Source organism: Lissotriton vulgaris, chromosome 1_1 (assembly GCF_964263255.1).
Source record: "Lissotriton vulgaris chromosome 1_1, aLisVul1.2, whole genome shotgun sequence".
NCBI classification, from domain to species: Eukaryota; Metazoa; Chordata; class Amphibia; order Caudata; family Salamandridae; genus Lissotriton; species Lissotriton vulgaris.
In genome coordinates, this window is record NC_141685.1 from 939,309,188 (window position 1) to 939,330,252 (window position 21,065).

A 21,065-nucleotide genomic window follows, 5' to 3' on the forward strand; every position below is an offset into this window, starting at 1 on the left:
AGGAGGTGAGACAAAACCAGTGTCTGGTGAGGTGTCCAGACCACTGGCATCCCCAAGTCCACCTGTCCAGTCCTCCTGGGACTGACACTCACGTGTCAGAGGGTCTTCAGACCCCTCCCAATACTCCTCATCACCCATCTCCTGAAATCAGGGTTGTCAAATGATGGGGCCGGTTCATTGAAGTAAAGCTCCCCAAGCGGCGTCGAAAGCGGCACCCAGCGGCGCCGCTCTGATACCGGAACCGGACAGAGGGAGGCATCGGGGACATCTGAGGGACCGGCGCCGGTGAGGCCGCCAGGTCAACCGCCGACGATCCGGATCCAGAGCGGATCCAGTGGGGCCCTGCGGCGCCGGGCCCGAAGGCGCCGGCGGCATCGGGCCGAAGCACCGACGGCGTCAGGGCCGAAGCACCCGATCTGCTAGGGCCCCCAAACGGGTCCGCTGGGCCCGAAGGCACCGCTGACCCCGCCGGAGGAGTGAGGGACGTCATGGCCACGAGGAAGCGCTCTATCTCCTCCGGCGTCGCTTGCTGCCCAGGGACCGGAGGGTATGGGGCAGGTCGCGACGCCCGCGACTCCGACTGAGCCGCGTGAGCGGTATCACCCGAACCCCTGGCCGCGTCGCGCGAGTATCGGGGGGAGTCGGAAGAGCGATGACGTCTCTCCGACTTCTTGTGCTTACCTGACGACTTCGAACCTGAGGAGTGATGGCGACTCCCGGAGCTATGATGGCTCCGACCCCGCGACCGGTCCCTCGACCTCCATCCTGACCGGGACCTCTTGCAGCGCGGGCCAACTGTTGGAGTTCGAGCCACTTGCGGGACCGCTCCCGCCTAGCTTTCGAAGTCAGGGCCCGGCAGTCGGGCAGGTCTTGTCGTTGTGATCTACGCCGAGACAGTGGAGGCACCGGCCGTGAGGGTCGGTGCCCGACATCAGTCGGTCGCAGTCCTCACAGGGTTTAAAACCTGGCATCCCTACCAGCACCGATCGGAGTCGAGGACTCGAAAAACGAACAAAAGGGATTGTAAAAAGTTTAGTCAAAAAATGACTAAGGTACCACTTTTTCCAGATCTGCGCTGCTGGCGTGGAAAAAAGAAGAACTGACGTCAGCGCGCGGAGGCGGCGTCTAAGTACTCCGACAACGTCATCACAGCACCCACTACGCCGACGACGGACGCAGAGCCACAGACGACGCCTACCGACGCGCAAGGGTACTGCTACGCAAAAGTTTCCGGGTCCAGTCTGACGACTGGGGATATTCTAAGGTAAGGAATCTAATACTAACCTGTCTCTTTCAGATCACAAGCTTGTTTCTGATTGGCTGCCATATTTCAAACAAGGAAGTGTTGGTAGTCATCTTGTAACTGGGTACCGAGTCAGGAGCAAAAAGGTGGAAAAACATCTTTTTTAAAAAGAAAAGTGGGCAGGGTAAAAGCCCCCTGACCCCCTAGGCCTGGTCAGGGGTTCCCACAGGGACCCCAGGGCCCAAAAAAAGCATTTTTAAAAGAAATTATCCGGCTGGAGTCGCGTTGGGTGCGCAAATCCAGCAGAAAATGGGAAAAAAATAAGCGTGGTCTCTCGCGCTTAGCTTTTTTTTTTAAACCCCAGGTGGGCCAGGCACCAGGGGCAATGCACAATTATGTTGCGGGTCCCCCGCAGCCAAGGGTACCACCACCTCCCTGTGGCTTGTTAAAAAATAAATGTGTGGGGGGCTTTACTTTATTCAGGGTGGGGGGCCTCATGGGCATCCAAGCCCCGGGGACTGCCACCTCCCCTGAGCTACTTGTAGTAATAAGTGTAGGGGGGCTCGAGCCCCCCACACTGCCCCGGGGACCACCATATCCCCAGGGCACTAATTAGTCAAATATGAGGGTCCGTTGCTGATCTCCGGCCCCCGGACTGCCACCTCCCTGGGGCCTTAAATTAGTTGGGGGGGTGCCGTGCGGTCCCCCTCAGGAGCACTCCATGGCCCTGGGGATCGACACTGCCCCAGGGCCGGCTCCTGCAATGCCCCGGGATGCCCACCCCCGGGACATTGCAGTTTGCTATGGCATCGCGGGAGCACATCTCACGTCCTGTCATAGCAAACTCTGCTTCCATGAAGCAAAGCAGAATTGCTTTTGTACAAAGAGAGCTGAATGTCAGCTGCTCCCTTTGCCCAAAAGCAATGCCGCCTCCCACAGGAGGTGGGGAGCCGACTGGGACCGGGCACCTTGGGGCTCCCCCCACGGTCCTCAACGTGAGGCCAGATCTTTGGGGATGGGGTCCCCGCGTTCAAAAGTGACCCCCTCCAGAAAAAAATAAAATGAAAATAAGAGGCAAAGGCCTGGGGGATGGGGTCCCCGGGCCGAAAAAGGCCTCAGGAGGGGGCCACGCAGCCCCCCTCCTTTAATTGTAGTTTTAAAAAAAATTCCAAAACAAGAGGCCATGCCCCAGGGGATGGGGTCCCCGGGGCTGAAATCAGCTGAAATCAGCTTCGGGAGGGGGGCCGTGCAGCCCCCTTCCCATTTTTTTAAATAAATAATCATTTGAAAAATGGCTCCGGACCTTGGGGATGGGGTCCTCAGGGTGCAAAGAATATTAAGAGAAGATGGGCCACACAGCCCCCCTTCTAAAAATAAAAAGAAAGGAGAAGCCGGCATCTCACTGGAGGACCCGCCTCCTCCTTGCACCACTCTGCAAATGCGCCTCCTGGCACTTTCTGGGTTGGGGGTCTACGTCCCCTTGAATCTTAAGGGCGCTTAGGGGCCAACTTGCCCACCAGGTACCTACAGTAAGCCCCACACAGTGGGGTTGCTGAGAGGTGATCCGAGGTCTCGACCCTTTATACTCCACTCTGCAAACGTGCCTCTTGGCGCATTGCTGGTGGAGCGATGAGGTCCTCTTGTGTCCTGAGGACTTCATCCCCAAGCAGCAGTGCTCCAGGAGGCACGTTTGCAGAGTGGTGTAAAAAGGGGGCGTGGCCTTGGACGACTCCCAGTAATCCAGCTGTGTGGGGCTTACTAGAGATAACAGGCGGGCTGGTTGGCCCCCAGGTACCCTCAGGATGGGGTGTGGCTTGTGTCCAATTCTCAGCAATTCCACTTTCCATGGCTTACTGGAGGTATCAGGTAGGCTAGTTGTCCAGTAAGGACCCCCAAAAGCAAAGGGGTCTTCAATCACCATCGAAGAGCATGCCAGAAGGTGCATTTTCAGAGTGGTGCGCAAAGGGGGCATGGCCTGTTATGAGAACTTACCAATCCTGCTGTGTGGGACTTACTGTAGGTAATAGGAGGGGTAGTTGTCCCCCAAGGTTGTCCTTGGGGGTCAACTACCCCTCCTGTTACCTCCAGTAAGTCACACACTGTGGGATTGCTAAGAGGTCTTCGGAAGCCATGCTCACCTTTCTCAACCACTCTGCAAATGCGCCGCTTGGCACAGTACTACAGCCTGAACTCCGGGACGGAATTACTCCAGATTTGGCAGAATGGTGACTCTTGGTCCAGAAAGAGCCTTTTTGTGCTTTGGTGTAAATCCATTCTGTACTTTCCAAGCCTTTCCATATAAGTACGCCAACAGGAAGGCTGTGATTGGCTTTTCACAACCTGTGTAGAAAAGTGCAGCCTCCATTTTTTGTAACGGGACCTGAGGGCTGAAAATAAACAATGAGAGTGATAGAAGGGGTCAGGGTACAAGAACCCTGACCCTAAGGGTGGAATATAGAGGGTGTTTGTGGAACCCCTCATGTGTACATGTCAAAACCATTTTTTTTCATGTGCGATTTTCATGAACTCATCTTGAATATCACCTAATTTAAAAAATACATTAAGAACAAACTTAGACACTAATGTACTCATTCAGAGACCCACTCACCCTCTTACACCTACTCAAAGACCCGGGGCTGAAATCAGCTTCGGGAGGGGGGCCGTGCAGCCCCCTTCCCATTTTTTTAAATAAATAATCATTTGAAAAATGGCTCCGGACCTTGGGGATGGGGTCCTCAGGGTGCAAAGAATATTAAGAGAAGATGGGCCACACAGCCCCCCTTCTAAAAATAAAAAGAAAGGAGAAGCCGGCATCTCACTGGAGGACCCGCCTCCTCCTTGCACCACTCTGCAAATGCGCCTCCTGGCACTTTCTGGGTTGGGGGTCTACGTCCCCTTGAATCTTAAGGGCGCTTAGGGGCCAACTTGCCCACCAGGTACCTACAGTAAGCCCCACACAGTGGGGTTGCTGAGAGGTGATCCGAGGTCTCGACCCTTTATACTCCACTCTGCAAACGTGCCTCTTGGCGCATTGCTGGTGGAGCGATGAGGTCCTCTTGTGTCCTGAGGACTTCATCCCCAAGCAGCAGTGCTCCAGGAGGCACGTTTGCAGAGTGGTGTAAAAAGGGGGCGTGGCCTTGGACGACTCCCAGTAATCCAGCTGTGTGGGGCTTACTAGAGATAACAGGCAGGCTGGTTGGCCCCCAGGTACCCTCAGGATGGGGTGTGGCTTGTGTCCAATTCTCAGCAATTCCACTTTCCATGGCTTACTGGAGGTATCAGGTAGGCTAGTTGTCCAGTAAGGACCCCCAAAAGCAAAGGGGTCTTCAATCACCATCGAAGAGCATGCCAGAAGGTGCATTTTCAGAGTGGTGCGCAAAGGGGGCATGGCCTGTTATGAGAACTTACCAATCCTGCTGTGTGGGACTTACTGTAGGTAATAGGAGGGGTAGTTGTCCCCCAAGGTTGTCCTTGGGGGTCAACTACCCCTCCTGTTACCTCCAGTAAGTCACACACTGTGGGATTGCTAAGAGGTCTTCGGAAGCCATGCTCACCTTTCTCAACCACTCTGCAAATGCGCCGCTTGGCACAGTACTACAGCCTGAACTCCGGGACGGAATTACTCCAGATTTGGCAGAATGGTGACTCTTGGTCCAGAAAGAGCCTTTTTGTGCTTTGGTGTAAATCCATTCTGTACTTTCCAAGCCTTTCCATATAAGTACGCCAACAGGAAGGCTGTGATTGGCTTTTCACAACCTGTGTAGAAAAGTGCAGCCTCCATTTTTTGTAACGGGACCTGAGGGCTGAAAATAAACAATGAGAGTGATAGAAGGGGTCAGGGTACAAGAACCCTGACCCTAAGGGTGGAATATAGAGGGTGTTTGTGGAACCCCTCATGTGTACATGTCAAAACCATTTTTTTTCATGTGCGATTTTCATGAACTCATCTTGAATATCACCTAATTTAAAAAATACATTAAGAACAAACTTAGACACTAATGTACTCATTCAGAGACCCACTCACCCTCTTACACCTACTCAAAGACCCACTCAGAGACTCACACACCCAGTCACTGACCCACTCAGACACTCACGTACCATTCACAGACCCACCCAGAGACCGACACACCCACTCACAGACAAAGTCAGACTCTCACGTAACCACTCACAGACCTTCTCAGACACACATGCACCCACTCAGACACCCACTCAGAGACTCATGTACCTACTCATTTTTTTTTTTAAATCTGTTTTATTGAAACACTTGACGTACAATTACATTGCTTGTGTGCGTAATTGAAAGAGGAAACAACAATTGGAGAAGCTCGTACAGTATCATAGCGAATGTTGACGACTGTTAAAAATCCAGTAAATGCACTTGTTAATAAATAACACCATCAGTTGTCATGGGGGCAGTCACTGCATGCATCACACTGATCACTTCATCATTAAAGTACAGTTTAAATCGCAGTGTCGATCCTACCAAAGTGTTTGACCTTACCCATCAAGGCGGGCAGCCTGATGGTCAGCTGCATCCCCGGTGCCCACAACCCTCTGGCTAGTGATGTAGCGCGATGTCCCTCAACAGTGTAAATGACCAACCAGGCCCGGTGCCGGGCTACGTTTAAGGGTGCCGTGGACGGCTCGAATGTTCAGTGTTTTGCCGCCATGAGGTAGAGGGTTGTGGCTGTGGCTGTCATGTGTGCTGCACTCCCGTGTTTAGTCGCCATGTGTCAAAAGGAAAAGGTTTGAGTGAGAAAGGCAGAGCTAGCGTGGTCAACTGGGGGGCGACCTCTGCCGCAGGTGTCACTGATCCAATCGGGGGAGAACAGGAAGGAAAGTGGGGGTGTAATGAATCTTAACTCGGGGGGGGGAAGGGGTGCTGCAGTGTGGGTCCTGTCGTGGTAGGTCTGGGTGGGGTGGTTTCGCACGGTGCTGGCATCTAGTGCTCACGGGGAGGTGGTTTGAGTGGCGTGTGGTAGCTCTAAGTCCCGGGGTGGGGCTGCAATGTTGGAGTCGGCTGTGTGTGTGGCCCCTGCTGACAAGAGGGGGGGGGAGGGGGTGGGTGGGTGGAGAGGGTAGAGAAGTCGGGGGGGAAGGGGGAGGAGGAGGGGGGAGAGGGGGGGGGAAGGGGGGCTAGCGACGGGCCGTAGGGGTGGTATTTCATGTCTGTATGCGCATGGCACTCATTACACCCCTTTCTCGCTACGCAGCCTGCTGCCCAGACGTGTCTCCTCGTTTCACTGGGGGGGAGTGGGGGCGGGCTGGCCATCATCTCACATCACCCCTTTATCGTGGCAGGCCCTGGTGAATGTTCGTAGGAAGCCCTCCCAAATCTGGGCTATCGGTATGGCCCTTCTCCCCGCTGTCTCCTTCCTGCGTAGTACCGTGCCCTCTGCAGTCGCCCAGTAAATGAGGGAGGCACACCAGTGTTTCGTCAGGGGTGGTTCCGCGGCCTTCCAGTGACGAGTTATGAGTCTCTTGGCGGTTATCAGCCCCAGATCCCAGAACCTCATGTGGGCTTTGTTGTGTTTTGTCCTGGTGAGGAGGCCTAACACACAGGTGTCCCAGTCGTGACGTATTCCCAATGCCGTCCCTTTCGTCAACAGCGTGTTGACATCGTGCCAGTACGTCCGTAGCTTGGGACATGCCCACAGCATATGTAGGAGATCCGCGTTCAGTAGCGCGCATCGTGGGCAGCTGGAGGTATCCAGTCCAAAGTATCGGTTAATCTTGTCCGGGGACAGGTATGCCCTGTGTGTGATGTAGTACTGTATGATTCTGAATCTCGAGTTGCGGGGGATGTGTTGCGGTCCCTCTAGGATCCTTTCCCACTCCTTATCTGACCAGTCCTTCCCCCTGTCTGTCGTCCACCTGTCCCTGAGTGCCTGTAGTGAACTCATTGTGTGAGACCTCAGCGCCTGTGTTAGCCAGTGTACGACGTGTGACCCTGCCCCCATAACGTGTAGGTATTGTATCAAGAGATGTGTCTCGGGTTCCGCGGACATGTCGCCCCAGTGTTTCGTTAGGACCCGTATCATTGATGCATGCTGCAGGAACTGTCCCTGGCAGTCCTGGATTCTCCACTAGCCCCTCGAACAGTACCAGGGCCCCATCGTCATATAAATCTGCCATTGTCTCAAGTCCCACCTGCACCCAGTCGTGCAGACGCGCTGCAGTCACCACTCCCCCAGGCCTGGGCATACCCTCCAGTGGAAGTGTAGAAAATTAGAAATATTGATGTACATAAGCAACGTTCATTTCCCTTTTTCCCACTCCTCTCCCTGCACGCACCATGAATACCGTAAAGCATTGACTGCATCCCTCTGCCAGCAAAGGCATGTACCCATGTGTACATGACAGCCATTTTAGGCACCCTGGCCTTTTGCCCGCCTAAGATTAGAATCACCGGCTTCCCTTCTGTGCGTATTTGAAACCCCCCCCCCTCTCTCTCACATGCATAAACCATGAAACCCTCTCCCTCTGCGCGACCCTGCCCTGAAAGGCAGCCCTTCTGCTTGACCCACGCAAACCCCCCATTTCCTCTTGAAGAGGCATCCTTCGCCTCAGCTGACATAGCCCTCCCCAGCTGCACCTGACTGCCCCCGCTCTCTCATGCATGAGTCATAAGATCTCTCTCTCTGTGCGACTCTGTCCCTGTGCACACCCTGGCTCCCCCTTCCCCTTCTCCCTCACACGGGCAAGTCATAAACCTTCTTCTGCAAGACCCTGTCCTTGGGAGTCACGGCCGCGCCTGACCAACACCTCCTTTCCTTCCATGAATGCCCCTCTGTTGACAAGCCTTCCCTCCGCGCTCGATTGTCCACGCGGCATGAATACCACTCCTTTGATGACCCCTTCCCCCGAGTCCGACTGACCACACATGTCCAAGGCCATCGCCTAAGCCAGGAGATACCATTTACTGCCCTTTATTGTATGAAGTCACTCCTCTTCAAAGTACCCACTATTGATCCTGGCCACCCCACCCCCCTGGGCTATGATCAGGCGCACACATCCTAAACAGTTGACGGAACACTCAGCTGCGTGATTGCCCTCCCCTCTTATCAGCAGGTCAAGGGTCCCTATTGTGAACACATGTGGGGTAGGATTGACACGAGGATTATGGGGATGTCTTTTCCTTATTTCACAATATCGTGATTGTAATGCCAAGTGTTTTGTAAAGTATAAAAGACGGAGTCTCAGCTCACTTGTTAGAGCACCTCCCGATGACATCTTGTTTCATGTCTGAAATGACAGGCTCTCCTCATGAGTAATAAACTCTGTTCTTGTGATTCCTGCCACCAGCGCCCGTCTCTTTATTTGGTAACTATTCAGAATGGGAACTAAGAGGCGTCTTGCGCCAGCAGCCTGGGCATCGATGGTAATATGGGCTCCTGTTCCACAATTGGCGTCCCAACGCGGGGCCCATCAGTGACATAAGGTCCAGTAAGAGAGATCCAGACGATGAGGTGAACATCTAAATGATCGGAGTATACCTGCCTTGAGAGGGCCCTCGTCCGGCTGCCGATCGAAAGAACTTCACCGATTCTGAACGGACCTCTCTCGAGTGACCTACTGTCCTGACTGGAATCCCACAGGACTGCTGCGGTAAAATCATGGAGTAAGAGAACGATCGGGCGCTGGAAGGAGGAAGGCGAAGAACTGCCCACACGGTCCGGTCCGGGTAAGGTCGCATAAATGCGACAAATTGTGAAATGATTGTTTTGATTTGGATAATACTAGTATTACGCTTTGTTGGTACCTCTGGAGATTCACCGTCTGCAAACGGAGAAATAACAGGCTCTCCCTTTGCAAGCAGTGAAGGATAGGTAACGCAGACTTTTGTCCCCGTTGTAATCCGTCGTGCCTATCTTCCTCCCCCACTGTTTCCCGAACTGTCGTTCGTGGATTATTGTCTGGAGATTCTTTGTCTGCAAACAGGGAAGAACAAGGTCTCTCTTTGCAGGTAGAGAAAGAGTGGGTAACGCAAACCTTTTCGCACCCACTTATTCTCCCCACTGATTGTTTGATTGACCGAACATTGATTGTTCGGTATTGGTTCTTTTGAGGTATTCACCGCCTGCAAACAACGGAGAATAGAAATATTCTGTCTAGTCTTTGCCCGCCGTGATAAGATAGGTAGTGCAGACTTTTGTCCCCGTTGTAATCCGTCATGCCTATCTTCTCCCCACTGATTGGTAGCCTGTTTAGCCCGGACCGCTTATTAGAGATGAACCATCCAGCTCCACTGGAGGGCACACCTAATAAGGACATGTTCATTAAGTGTGGACTAGTCGCTATAGCTTATAATAGGTTATGGCATAAAAATACAAGAAAAAGAGTTGAGCGAAATCAGTAGGCCACTGATGAGTCATCAACTTCGCTAAAAATAAAATAAGAAACGTTAGAAATAACCTGCAATAAGAAACATAAAAATGGCGAGGGAAGACAAGCTTGACACCAAGGCAGCCACGAGGTAGCTAGGTTCCGTTGCCTATTCCTGCCCCAAACATGTCTGCCTCATTGCCCACCACGCCCAAATAACGGTCACATGAAATAGATACAAATCAATAGGTACCTACCCCCATTCCGGAAGCTCCCGAAGTGCAACAGGTCCGCGGTTACGCCCATCCGGAAGGCGAGGCCTCGATGCGTGCAGGGCTCGGCTGGCCGCAGTCGGAAGGGGAGGCTGTAGGGTGGACGGCCCGAGGAATCGTGGAGGTCTCTCCCTTTCCCCTCTTCTGCTGCCCTGCAGGCCACAGGGGGAGGGGAGCTGTCTTGCCTCAGCCACCGACCACCCCCCACCCCCTCTCTTGCCTGATCTGGCCATCGACGAGGACCGGAGCCAAGACAAGGTCGGACAACCCTGAGAGTTGCAGGTGGTCCCGCCACATGACCACGCCTGAAAATTACAGGTAGTCCCGCCACATGTCAGCGCCTGAGAGTGACAGGTAGTCCAGCCACACGGCAACGCCTGGACAGTTGCAGGTAGTCCCGCCACATGTCAAGGGGGGGATGTCTTGCCTCAGCCACCGACCCCCCCCCCCATCTTCAATAGCCGGCACGGCCAATACCGAAGCGGTGGAGCCGAGGAACGGCGCGGGGTTGCTGGAAGGGGGAGGCGGCGCGAACGAGCCTCCCCCACCTCCCTCCAGGTGGAGGCTTCCAGCGGCACCCCAACGCCCTTTGCTTAAAGAGGGTCCACATCGAAAAGCCCTCTTTTGCCCGGGACGAGCGCACGCCCCATGCCTTCTCTCCTCAACTTTGAAGATTCTATGAGAGCCGGGGGGCACCCCGATCCCTCCGCATGGGCGCCCCCGTCCCCCTCACTGGGAACCGCGACATCGGCGCACTCCTGCCAGCGCCAGCCTCAGTTTGGAAATGGCTAAAATACAGCCAAGGTACAGACTTGTTCAGTTCCGGTGGAACACCAGAATGACCTGGTAGGAAAGATTGTTGCCGCCCTCCCCACTCTTTGACTGATGGTCCATATTGTTAGACTGTTACCACATTGCGCAAAACTTTTTGAACTACCAACGGAAGGTTCTGGTCCAACCACGAGTCATTGGAGACATTCTGACTATGCTGGAACCTGCCTGACCTCGCCCAAAATGGCGCCGATACACGAAACAAAACTTTCAAACTCCCTGTTCACCCGGATTGCTCGAATCTTGATGCTCTGAGATACGTGTGCATTTTTGGACAATGAAAGTCGATAAGATGGATAGTGATTATGTGCTTAGAGAAGAAAGCAATACAGATATTGATCATATGTTTGGACAATGAACTGACTTAGGGTGGGTACTAATTATGATTTGGAAAATGAATTGGTGTAATTTAGACAGTGAATGAGCATTTGGATAATGAATTAATGAATTAATTGAAAAACTGAATTCTTGACATGCATCATGCTTGCTCTGTAGGGAAGTTTGATACGACTTTATTGCACTGCTGCACTTTATGCAATGAACTGCCACCAACTTCGTTCTTCTTATGTACAGTTCCAATCTGCTCCGTGGCCGGTCCACTGGGTTGTAGGCCTGTATTTATACATCAACACTTTTTTTATTAAAAGTATTTTGAAAAAGAAAGCATAGTTGTAGCGGTTGCATTAATGAGTTTTGGATGTTTTGCTACTGTGAGCGAAGAATAAGTATGATGAAAGCTGAAGGTTAAAAAGGACCAGATATTTAGCAGCTACCTTAATGTGTCACAGGCAGCCGGAAAAGTGTTTTAGACGCCCTTAAAACGACACCACAGAAATGCCACCTGACCGCCACCCTGGCACCCAACAAAAGGGGTTACGACCAAGTAACTCATGTAGATACGCAGATCGTCAATGATTATATATCTGACATTACTGGTCCCTCTGGGCTTAAACGCCGAGATGGTAAAGAAATACAGTGCGTGGAGATAGGTCGAGTATGTGGTAGGTAAAAACATTTTCGGACTACTGCATGCTGATGTGCTTTGAATGCTGCCCCCCCACCCCTTCTTTCTCCTCCCTTCTGCAGGTCACGTCAGAACGTCGGCTGAAGTGTGGGAGAGCGATGATCGAACCACCGACGAAAAGGGAAGGAGGGAATACGTGCATAGTCCTTATGACGATAAGTTTTTTAAAAAAAGAGACGTAGACTTAAACATGACTGTTCCTCCTTAGAACATAGCGACTGGGAGGATGGACTGACATAGAGACTTGACGGGTACTGTATGACGAAAATTGACTCGAAATAACACGTTAGAGAATGTAACTAAACGTTTGACTAGGTAGGGAAAGGACAAAAGAAAGGTGCACGGGTAAGGGTTACCAAGGCACCACCCGTCTGGGAAGTTAGAAATGTTGCTGATGTTCAAAATGTACTGCCCCCTTCTCACACTCTTATAGATCTAGCCAAGCTGTCCGACTGTTCTCCCGATCAATACTTGCCGTTGCCTCAGCCTGGAGAACTTCCCACCAAAGGAAGAAAACTGAAAAATGGTTTAAGATCGAACCATGGGTAAAAAGCACGACCAGGTTAATTTCTGATCGACTAACCGAGGTGTAAGTATTGGCAATTGAGAACGCTCGAAGAGATAACAAGCAAGAGGGAAAAGGAGGGAAAGGTAAAAAGAACTAAGCACGTAGATAAATAGGATAGTAAAGATAGGAAGGATATAAAAAAAAAAAAAATAATAATATGGATTTTGTTGGCCAACTATTGTTTTCTGTTTTGTCGTGAATGTCTTATATATATGTAATACATGTACTGTCTTCCTTCGTCTGAGTTTGTGTGTGTGTACTGTAGGGATTTATGTCCTCCCTCTGTTTGCGTCTCTCCGTTACCTGACCCCCCCCTCTGCTGTTCTGTGTTGTGAGCGCACTAAATGACCTATTTTCGTACACGTCTCTCTCTCTCTCTCTCTCTCCCCACCCCCTTATCTGTCTCTCTCTCTCTCTCTCTCTCTCCCTCTCTCTACATGTCATACGTGTACCGAATGGCTCGTTTAGATTGCGGACGACTCTCACTCTCTATGAGAGTCTCCCTATTTCCTCTCCCTCCTTGTGGTAAAATTGTGCCCCACCGGCACCAGTCTGATTGGATACTTATTGAACGCGAAGGTGTTCAGCGAAATTGACCGAAACTAAAATGATCGTATCTCGCCATATTACTACCTCTCCTTTCTGCAAAATGAATGAACTCGAATTGGCTGAGAAGGAAAGGACAGGTAAGACGACTAAAGTCCCCCAATCTGGCCTTTTATAGGGGAACTGTATGTCAATGGCACCTTATTTTTCTGTTCATCAGAGACGAACGCCAACGTCTAGATTGCCCCCCAATGCCCAGATTGCCCCACCCTCTTTTGCACCCAAGCGCGAGCGCCCGAAGCATCCCCGCCCCATTTGATAGACCGCAGCTGCTGTCCCGGATATAAACATGATCACCATGAGTAACTGTCGTCCCTCGAGAAAAAACTGTTTTACCTGACTCTTGATGATGGCGCCCCTGCCCTGTTTGAAAAGGTTAGCCAGCCTTGAAGGGAAATGTTCCGAAATATTGAATTTAATGAAATGCACAGTTGATGGGAATCTTATTTTATCACCATTTGAGTTATAAATGGGACGATGAATAAACTTGGCATGAACCCAATAAGAATGCCGACATATGCACTGCCTGGTAATAAGACCTCTGACTGTGACCGATGAGCGTATCTCCCAAGTGCGTAGGATTGAGGGAGGAATTCACATGCATAGATGTCTTCTTCTGCCAGTTCTCTAAAAACTTGTTTTGTACCTATTCAAAGATTCACGATCACCGAAGGAGAAGGGTCGGACGTGACGTACAGCCTGGCTGCAGATCTTGGGACACGTGTGACCTCGACCAAAGGTGGAGCTGCAGAGCAACTAGATACGGGACGAGACAGCAATTCCAAACGTGGAAAATGAAACTTGACGGGCTGCCCTGAAGCCCTCCGCCTAACCCACGTGTGCCTGGAGTCTCCGTCCCCCTTCTTTGGGCCCGATTGATGGGCCTGCCTGCTTGTTATCCTTTGCTCCCTTGGTCCCTTTTGTGTGTCCCAGGAACTCTGACCCAACTCCGCCCTCTCTCCTATCGACTATTTGAACCACACACCCTCTTTTCCACGTGACTTATTGCCGAGAGGAAGAACTGCATTCAAGTGGGAATAGGGTGTTGCCACGGAAATATAGGTGCCGAGCATAAGGCGCCGCTAAACGGATTGTTTAGGGAACAGGACTGTGGTCTAACAGCAGAGGACTGACTGCACCCTGCAACGCGTAAGGATAGACCCGAGCTGGACCTATAGCTCCACCACCGGTGCTCAACAGCGCCAACGAAAGGACACGGACTAGAGCCTACCAGTGATGGCTCACTGCTAAAAAGACACTGTGCCGAAGAGATCTTGTGTATTGAACTGAATTCCGCCCTCAACTACTTGGTCAAAATGTTCATTAGTCACATTTTTAAGTCAGAAAAATGTATGCTATGTAGTGCTTTGAAATGATAGGAACTCGACAAATGCAATCTCCTATGTGCTGCACTCTGCCAAACACATCAACTGTCCATGATTATATGCCATATGTTAGTATTGACAAATGCTAATTCTTCGACCGCACCTGTTTATATGTACCCTCATCGATTACGAAAATGAACTTTGCTATGTAAAAAGGGGCGACTGTAGAAAATTAGAAATATTGATGTACATAAGCAACGTTCATTTCCCTTTTTCCCACTCCTCTCCCTGCACGCACCATGAATACCGTAAAACATTGACTGCATCCCTCTGCCAGCAAAGGCATGTACCCATGTGTACATGACAGCCATTTTAGGCACCCTGGCCTTTTGCCCGCCTAAGATTAGAATCACCAGCTTCCCTTCTGCGCGTATTTGAAACCCCCCCCCTCTCTCTCACATGCATAAACCATGAAACCCTCTCCCTCTGCGCGACCCTGCCCTGAAAGGCAGCCCTTCTGCTTGACCCACGCAAACCCCCCATTTCCTCTTGAAGAGGCATCCTTCGCCTCAGCTGACATAGCCCTCCCCAGCTGCACCTGACTGCCCCCGCTCTCTCATGCATGAGTCATAAGATCTCTCTCTCTGTGCGACTCTGTCCCTGTGCACACCCTGACTCCCCCTTCCCCTTCTCCCTCACACGGGCAAGTCATAAACCTTCTTCTGCAAGACCCTGTCCTTGGGAGTCACGGCCGCGCCTGACCAACACCTCCTTTCCTTCCATGAATGCCCCTCTGTTGACAAGCCTTCCCTCCGCGCTCGATTGTCCACGCGGCATGAATACCACTCCTTTGATGACCCCTTCCCCCGAGTCCGACTGACCACACATGTCCAAGGCCATCGCCTAAGCCAGGAGATACCATTTACTGCCCTTTATTGTATGAAGTCACTCCTCTTCAAAGGACCCACTATTGATCCTGGCCACCCCACCCCCCTGGGCTATGATCAGGCGCACACATCCTAAACAGTTGACGGAACACTCAGCTGCGTGATTGCCCTCCCCTCTTATCAGCAGGTCAAGGGTCCCTATTGTGAACACATGTGGGGTAGGATTGACACGAGGATTATGGGGATGTCTTTTCCTTGTTTCACAATATCGTGATTGTAATGCGAAGTATTTTGTAAAGTATAAAAGACGGAGTCTCAGCTCACTTGTTAGAGCACCTCCCGATGACATCTTGTTTCATGTCTGAAATGACAGGCTCTCCTCATGAGTAATAAACTCTGTTCTTGTGATTCCTGCCTCCAGCGCCCGTCTCTTTATTTGGTAACTATTCAGAATGGGAACTAAGAGGCGTCTTGTGCCAGCAGCCTGGGCATCGATGGTAATATGGGCTCACCTTTTACAGAAGTGCTGGGGCGTAGGGTGTGGTCTCCTTGGTCAATTTTAGCGCACGCTTGTAGCATTGCAGTGCCACTGCTAGGTGCAGCTGCGTCTCGTGAGTTGTGCCTCTAAGGGGGTGGAACATTGCGAGAGCCTCCGCGTGGGTTAGGGCCGGGGCCATCGAGGCCGTGTCGTGTAGGTTTCTACCCGCGAGCCAGGCCACCACCCACTGGAGCTGCGCGGCAAGGTAGTAATGCTCATGGTTCGGGACCGCAAGTCCCCCCGTGGACGTCGGGGCATACAATTTCTTCAGGGCCACCGTTGGTCTCCCTGCATTCCATATAAGTGTTCGTGCTATGGTCTCCAGGTCTCTGAAGACCCGAGCAGGGACATACACCGGTATGTTTGAGTAGTAGTATAGCAGTCTAGGTAAGACTATCATTTTGGACGGGGTGATTCTGGCCGGGACATTAAGCGGGAGTGTGTTCCAGAATCGGATCTGGGCCCGCAAGGAGTTTATGGCTCGAATCAGGTTGCCATCCAATATATCCGCCGCGTTCCTGTAAATGTGAATGCCCAGGTATTTGAAGGTGCCGGCATACCATGCCAGTGTCGTGTCCCCTAGCTGTACTGCGCACTCCTGCATATCTGGGTGAAAGGGGTAAACCCCAGATTTTCCCCAGTTGACCCTCAGTCCCGAGTGTGTTGTGAATTTGCGGAGAGCACCGGTAAGCCCTGGGGGTATTCGCGTTAGGTCTCTGACGTAGAGGAGTAGATCGTCGGCGTACAGGGAAACCGTGTGTACACCATCTATCAGTGGGATGCCCCACTCGGCGCCCTGCATAATCAGTATCTCCGCCAGCGGCTCCATGGCTAACGAGAAGAGTAGAGGCGATAACGGGCAGCCCTGTCGCGTGCCCCGCCTCACCTGTATGGCATCCGATATCAGGCCCCCTATCCGGACCCGTACGGTGGGTGTTTGTTATAGGAGTCCCACCATGTCCAAATAAGCGTCACCTAGACCAAACTTCTGCATAACCATTCTGAGATACGGCCACTCCACCGAGTCAAATGCCTTTTCCAGGTCTAAAACTATGCAACCCGAATGTGGCCAAGGGTCTCTCGCGTACTCCTGCAACCTGAACAACCGGCGAATATTGAGCGATGTGCTACGTGTAGGTACGAACCCGTTCTGGTCAGAGTGGACCAGGGTAGGTGTGTATTGGGCCAGTCTCCTCGCCAGTGTAGAGGCTAATATTTTGTAGTCGGTGTTTAGGAGGGCGAGGGGCCTATACGAGCCCATAAGCGACCCCTCTTTACCTGGTTTTAAGAGGGAGACCAGGGTGGCTTCACTCAGAGAAGGGGGCAGGGAGGAATCTTCCAATGCCGTCTCATACAGTTTGACGAGTTCGGGGATCAGGAGGTCTTGGTATGCTTTATAGAACTCCGCTGGGAGTCCGTCGGGGCCAGGGGACTTTCCATTGGAAAGCGCCGCTATGACCTCCCGGAGTTCCTCAGGGGCAATGGGTGCTGCAAGGGCAGTTCGCTGGGCGTCGTTGAGTGACGGTAGCGGCACCTGGCTGAGATATTCCTCCGTGTCCGGGGGTGGGGCGTGTAGGCAAGAGCGATACAGTGTTTTGTAATGTGCGGTGAATGCTCCGTGAATCTCCGACTGTGTATGTAAGGGCGTCCCATTCGCACCCAGTACTTTCGTGACTGGTTTCGTCCGGTCTTCTCTGGCGATGAGCCACGATAGCAGCTTACCGGGTTTGTCCCCCCTATCGTGTGTGCGCGCCGCATGAGTCGCAAAATTCAGGCATCTGAGCCTCTCTAGCAGTCTTTCGTGAGTCGCCTGTGCAATTTGAAGCCCAGCAATGTTCCCTCCCACCGAGTCCCGCGCATGTCGACTCAATTCCTCCTCTACCTTATGTAGGTCCTTCTCCACCTGTTGTTTGAGATTCCCCTGTGTGCCTAAACACTGTCCCCTAATGACCACTTTGAACGCCTCCCATTCCATTTGTAGAGAGGTAGCAGAACCTGCGTTGTCCTCAAAGTAATGCACTATATGTGTAAATAGTGAATCCCGGAAGGGTGCGTCTAGCAGGAAGTCCGGTTGTAGTCTCCAATTGGGGACAGGGGGGCGAGCGCTTGTCCATGAGACAGTTAACATGTGTGGATTGTGGTCGGAGTGTGTCCTACCCATGTAAAGCGCTTCCGTTACTAGCGGGCGTAGATCATCAGTGAGCATGAATCTGTCTAATCGGGTGTGCAGGGTATGGGCTCCTGAGTAATAGGAATATATCTTGGCTGTCGGATTTCGGTGACGCCACACATCATGCAGGTTCCAGTGTGAGGCCCAGGCTATAAGAGCTTTCATGGCTCCCACTACCGGTGCATTGGGTAGCGGTGGGAATGAGCGGTCCAGTGTGGTATCCAATACACAATTGTAATCTCCCCCCAATATCCAGAGGATCCCATGCCAATGTGCTAGGGTCGTGGACACCGTTTCGAGGAAGCCCTGTTGTTCCGTGTTGGGGGCATATAGCGACGCCAACACCAGCGGCCGCCCATCCAGGCGTCCCTTCACTGCTACTAACCTCCCCTCCTTGTCTATGTGTGAGTCGTCAACCTCAAACGGGAGCCCTGGTCTCACCCATACCAATACCCCCTGGCGTGAGAGGAGAACCCAGTCGCATAGATCTGACCCCACCACCGCCTGCGTAGGGTGTGTACCTCAGGGGCCGTTAGGTGTGTCTCTTGAAGGAGTGCTATCTGCACCTTGTGTCTCTTCAGGTATGAATAAATCATGTATCTGCGTGAGGGTGTGTGTATTCCGCGTACGTTCCAGGTACACATTATGACCTTAGCCATCAGTATTCAACAAGTCAATCACACCTATTCTCCCCCCCGTTCCGTGCACCCCCTCAAGGAGCCCTCCTCCAACCAGTTTCAGAGCATCCCCACCCTTGACCGAACAACACTCGGAGAAGTCTAACGAGCACCCCCGCAGGCCATGTATGCAGCATTTCACAATAGGAAAAAGGAGGGTAAACATTAACTGGGGAGAATACCATCGGGTCGGTTGCCAAACGTGCAGCCGTCCAAACATTCTACAAAAAGTATGAACAATCCATTCTGGGGGGTTGCTGCCCATCACGCTGTCCAAGTAGCTGATGAGTGTCTGCTGAGCGTGAAGGCGTGAGTGCCCTTCCAGGGGGGTGAGAAATATTGGTCTCAGTGGCCGTCGGGCGGGCCCACCGCCTGTTGAGCAGCGTTTCCATAAAGACATGGGGCCACAACCCTGGTCCAGTTTGGAGCTAGTAACCATCGCCCACCCATAGGGACCCTGCAATGTTGTGGCCCATGTGTTGTGAGTGCCACAGGGCGTCTGCTCTACAGTAGACTATTGCTAGTGTGACATTGTCTTAACTTACTGCGTGTTCCGTGTCCGTCTCCACCGGGCAGAGCTGTGTCAATGCTTCTGTCTCGCTCACTTGTTCGATACCCTCCGGCCATCACCCCCTCTTGCTTCAAGGCTGTCGGTTTGCAGGAGTTGGGGCTGAGGGTGGGTGGGTGAGCGTAGTAGGGCGCTGTGAGTCCCGTGGTGCGGCACTTCATCAGCCAAACAGGTCCGACGTTTGTGGGGTGATGTCTGGCAGCCCACTAGAGAGTTGTGAGTCCGGGAGACCATAGATCGCTTCATCATCGCTCGGTGTCATCCTGGGGCTGGTGGCAGGCGGGGAACGTTGTGACGGGGAGCCGCTGAGCTCCGAGACCATCCGTAGGGCTTCCTGTTGTTCCCTGCGTATTTCCTCTTCCGGTGGACTCGCGCTGTGCTGGGTGCGCTGGCCGCTGGGGAGGGTGATCTGGCGCCACGTTTCCTCATGGACCTCCTGCGTCTCCTCGGCCTGTTCAGGTTTCCTGATCTCTCCGTTTTCTTGTCTGTCCCATTGTCCAGCCAGGCTTCCACGTCCTCTGAGGAGTCAAAGAAGTGCGTTTTGTCATTCGCTATCACTCTGAGCTTTGCTGGGAAGAGGAGGGAGTATGTAAGTCCCAGTTGGCGTAGCCTCCGCTTCACCATTAGGAATGACTGCCTCTGGCGCTGCACCTGGATCGTGTAATCTGGGAAAAACATTATGTTCGCATTTTCCACTTGTATTGTGCCCAGTTTACGAGTTTCTCTCAGAACAGCATCCCGGTCCCTGTAGTTCAGGATACGGATCAGAAAAGGGCGTGGGTTAGAGCCGGTGTGGAGTGGCCTGGTCGGGACTCTGTGGGCCCGTTCCACCACGAAATATGGCGAGAGGGTGCCTTCTGGTAACAAGGTGCGCAGCCAGTCCTCCACGTGTTTGGTCGGATCTTTGCCTTCCCATTTTTCGGGCAAACCCACTATGCGGACGTTGTTGCATCTCGCCCGCCCTTCTGCGTCCTCTGCCCTGTCCTCCAGGAACTCCACCCTGTTAAGGAGGTCTTTAATCTGTTTGTCCGACTGGGCAACACGAGGCTCCACGCCTGTCACTGTGGTTTCCAGGGTTTTGGTGCGCTCAGCTAGCTTCTTGTGGTCCTCCTTCAGGTGCGTGAGGTCTATGGCGACTCCGTCTATTTTCGCCTCCAAGGACGTCCGAGTGGACTGAATGGAATTTTCCAGGCGTTCCATGGCTGCCAGCACCGAGTCCAGTCTGGCCGTTACCGGATCCACGTCCGTCTGCTTCTGTGTCTTGTCCATTTTGTCCTTTTGGGACGTGCTCCCCGCTCCTGTGCGTTTCCCTGCACCTCCAGACATGGGCAGGAACTGGCTCGCGGAGGATCCGGGTGGAGGGGTGGTCTGTGCCCGCGTTGCTTGTCAGAGCCACTGACCGGGGAGTCGGCAGTGTTCCCAGGGTGAGATGTGTTGAGCGTGTTCGCCACTGAGTCTCTGGTGTGGCCTAGCTGCGTATGTCGCAGCGTGGTCCGATGGTGGCTGTTATTCCGCCCGGTACGTTTTCCGGTCTAGTCAATGGGTCATGTCATTCCGCTCCCGCGGTTGGGTATAGGTCGGGCTGCGTGCCGCCCTCCTGTTGTGTCGGGCGTCCAGTAACGCCGTGGACTCAGGGGCACCAGAGTCTGCTAGTGTCCAGCTGCGGGCATCGGTGGCTTGTGTAGCGTGCAGGAGGTGGTGTCTCCCCTCAGCGCTCACCCCACTCGGTAGTCCTTACTGTTCTGTGAACGTGATCAGCTGCGGGACCCTCTGGCTGGTCGTGGCAGTGGCGGGTGACGCGGTTAGTCGGTTCATGAGCTCGCTAGCCGGTCGATGGCTCCCTCTGACGCTACCCCACTGTTGTCTTGCATTGTGGGCCACTGATGCGGCCCACAGGGCGCCTTGGTAGGTGCGACTTAGCTGCCTGGTTGTCAGTTCTGGCTTGTGGTGCCGTAAGAGCCCGGGTCTGTTGGCTCCGCTGTACTGGGAGGGGTAAGTTCACTCTCGGTGCCCGTCGAACGGGTGTTCCTC

The 21,065-nt window shown here is 52.9% G+C and overlaps 1 pseudogene; it reads right to left on the reverse strand.

Annotated features, from left to right (window-relative positions):
- LOC147748223 (phospholipase A2 inhibitor and Ly6/PLAUR domain-containing protein-like) overlaps positions 1-20,303 on the reverse strand; it is a 34,462-nt pseudogene extending 14,159 nt beyond the window's left edge.
- Between the last annotated feature and the right edge of the window lie 762 nt (positions 20,304-21,065).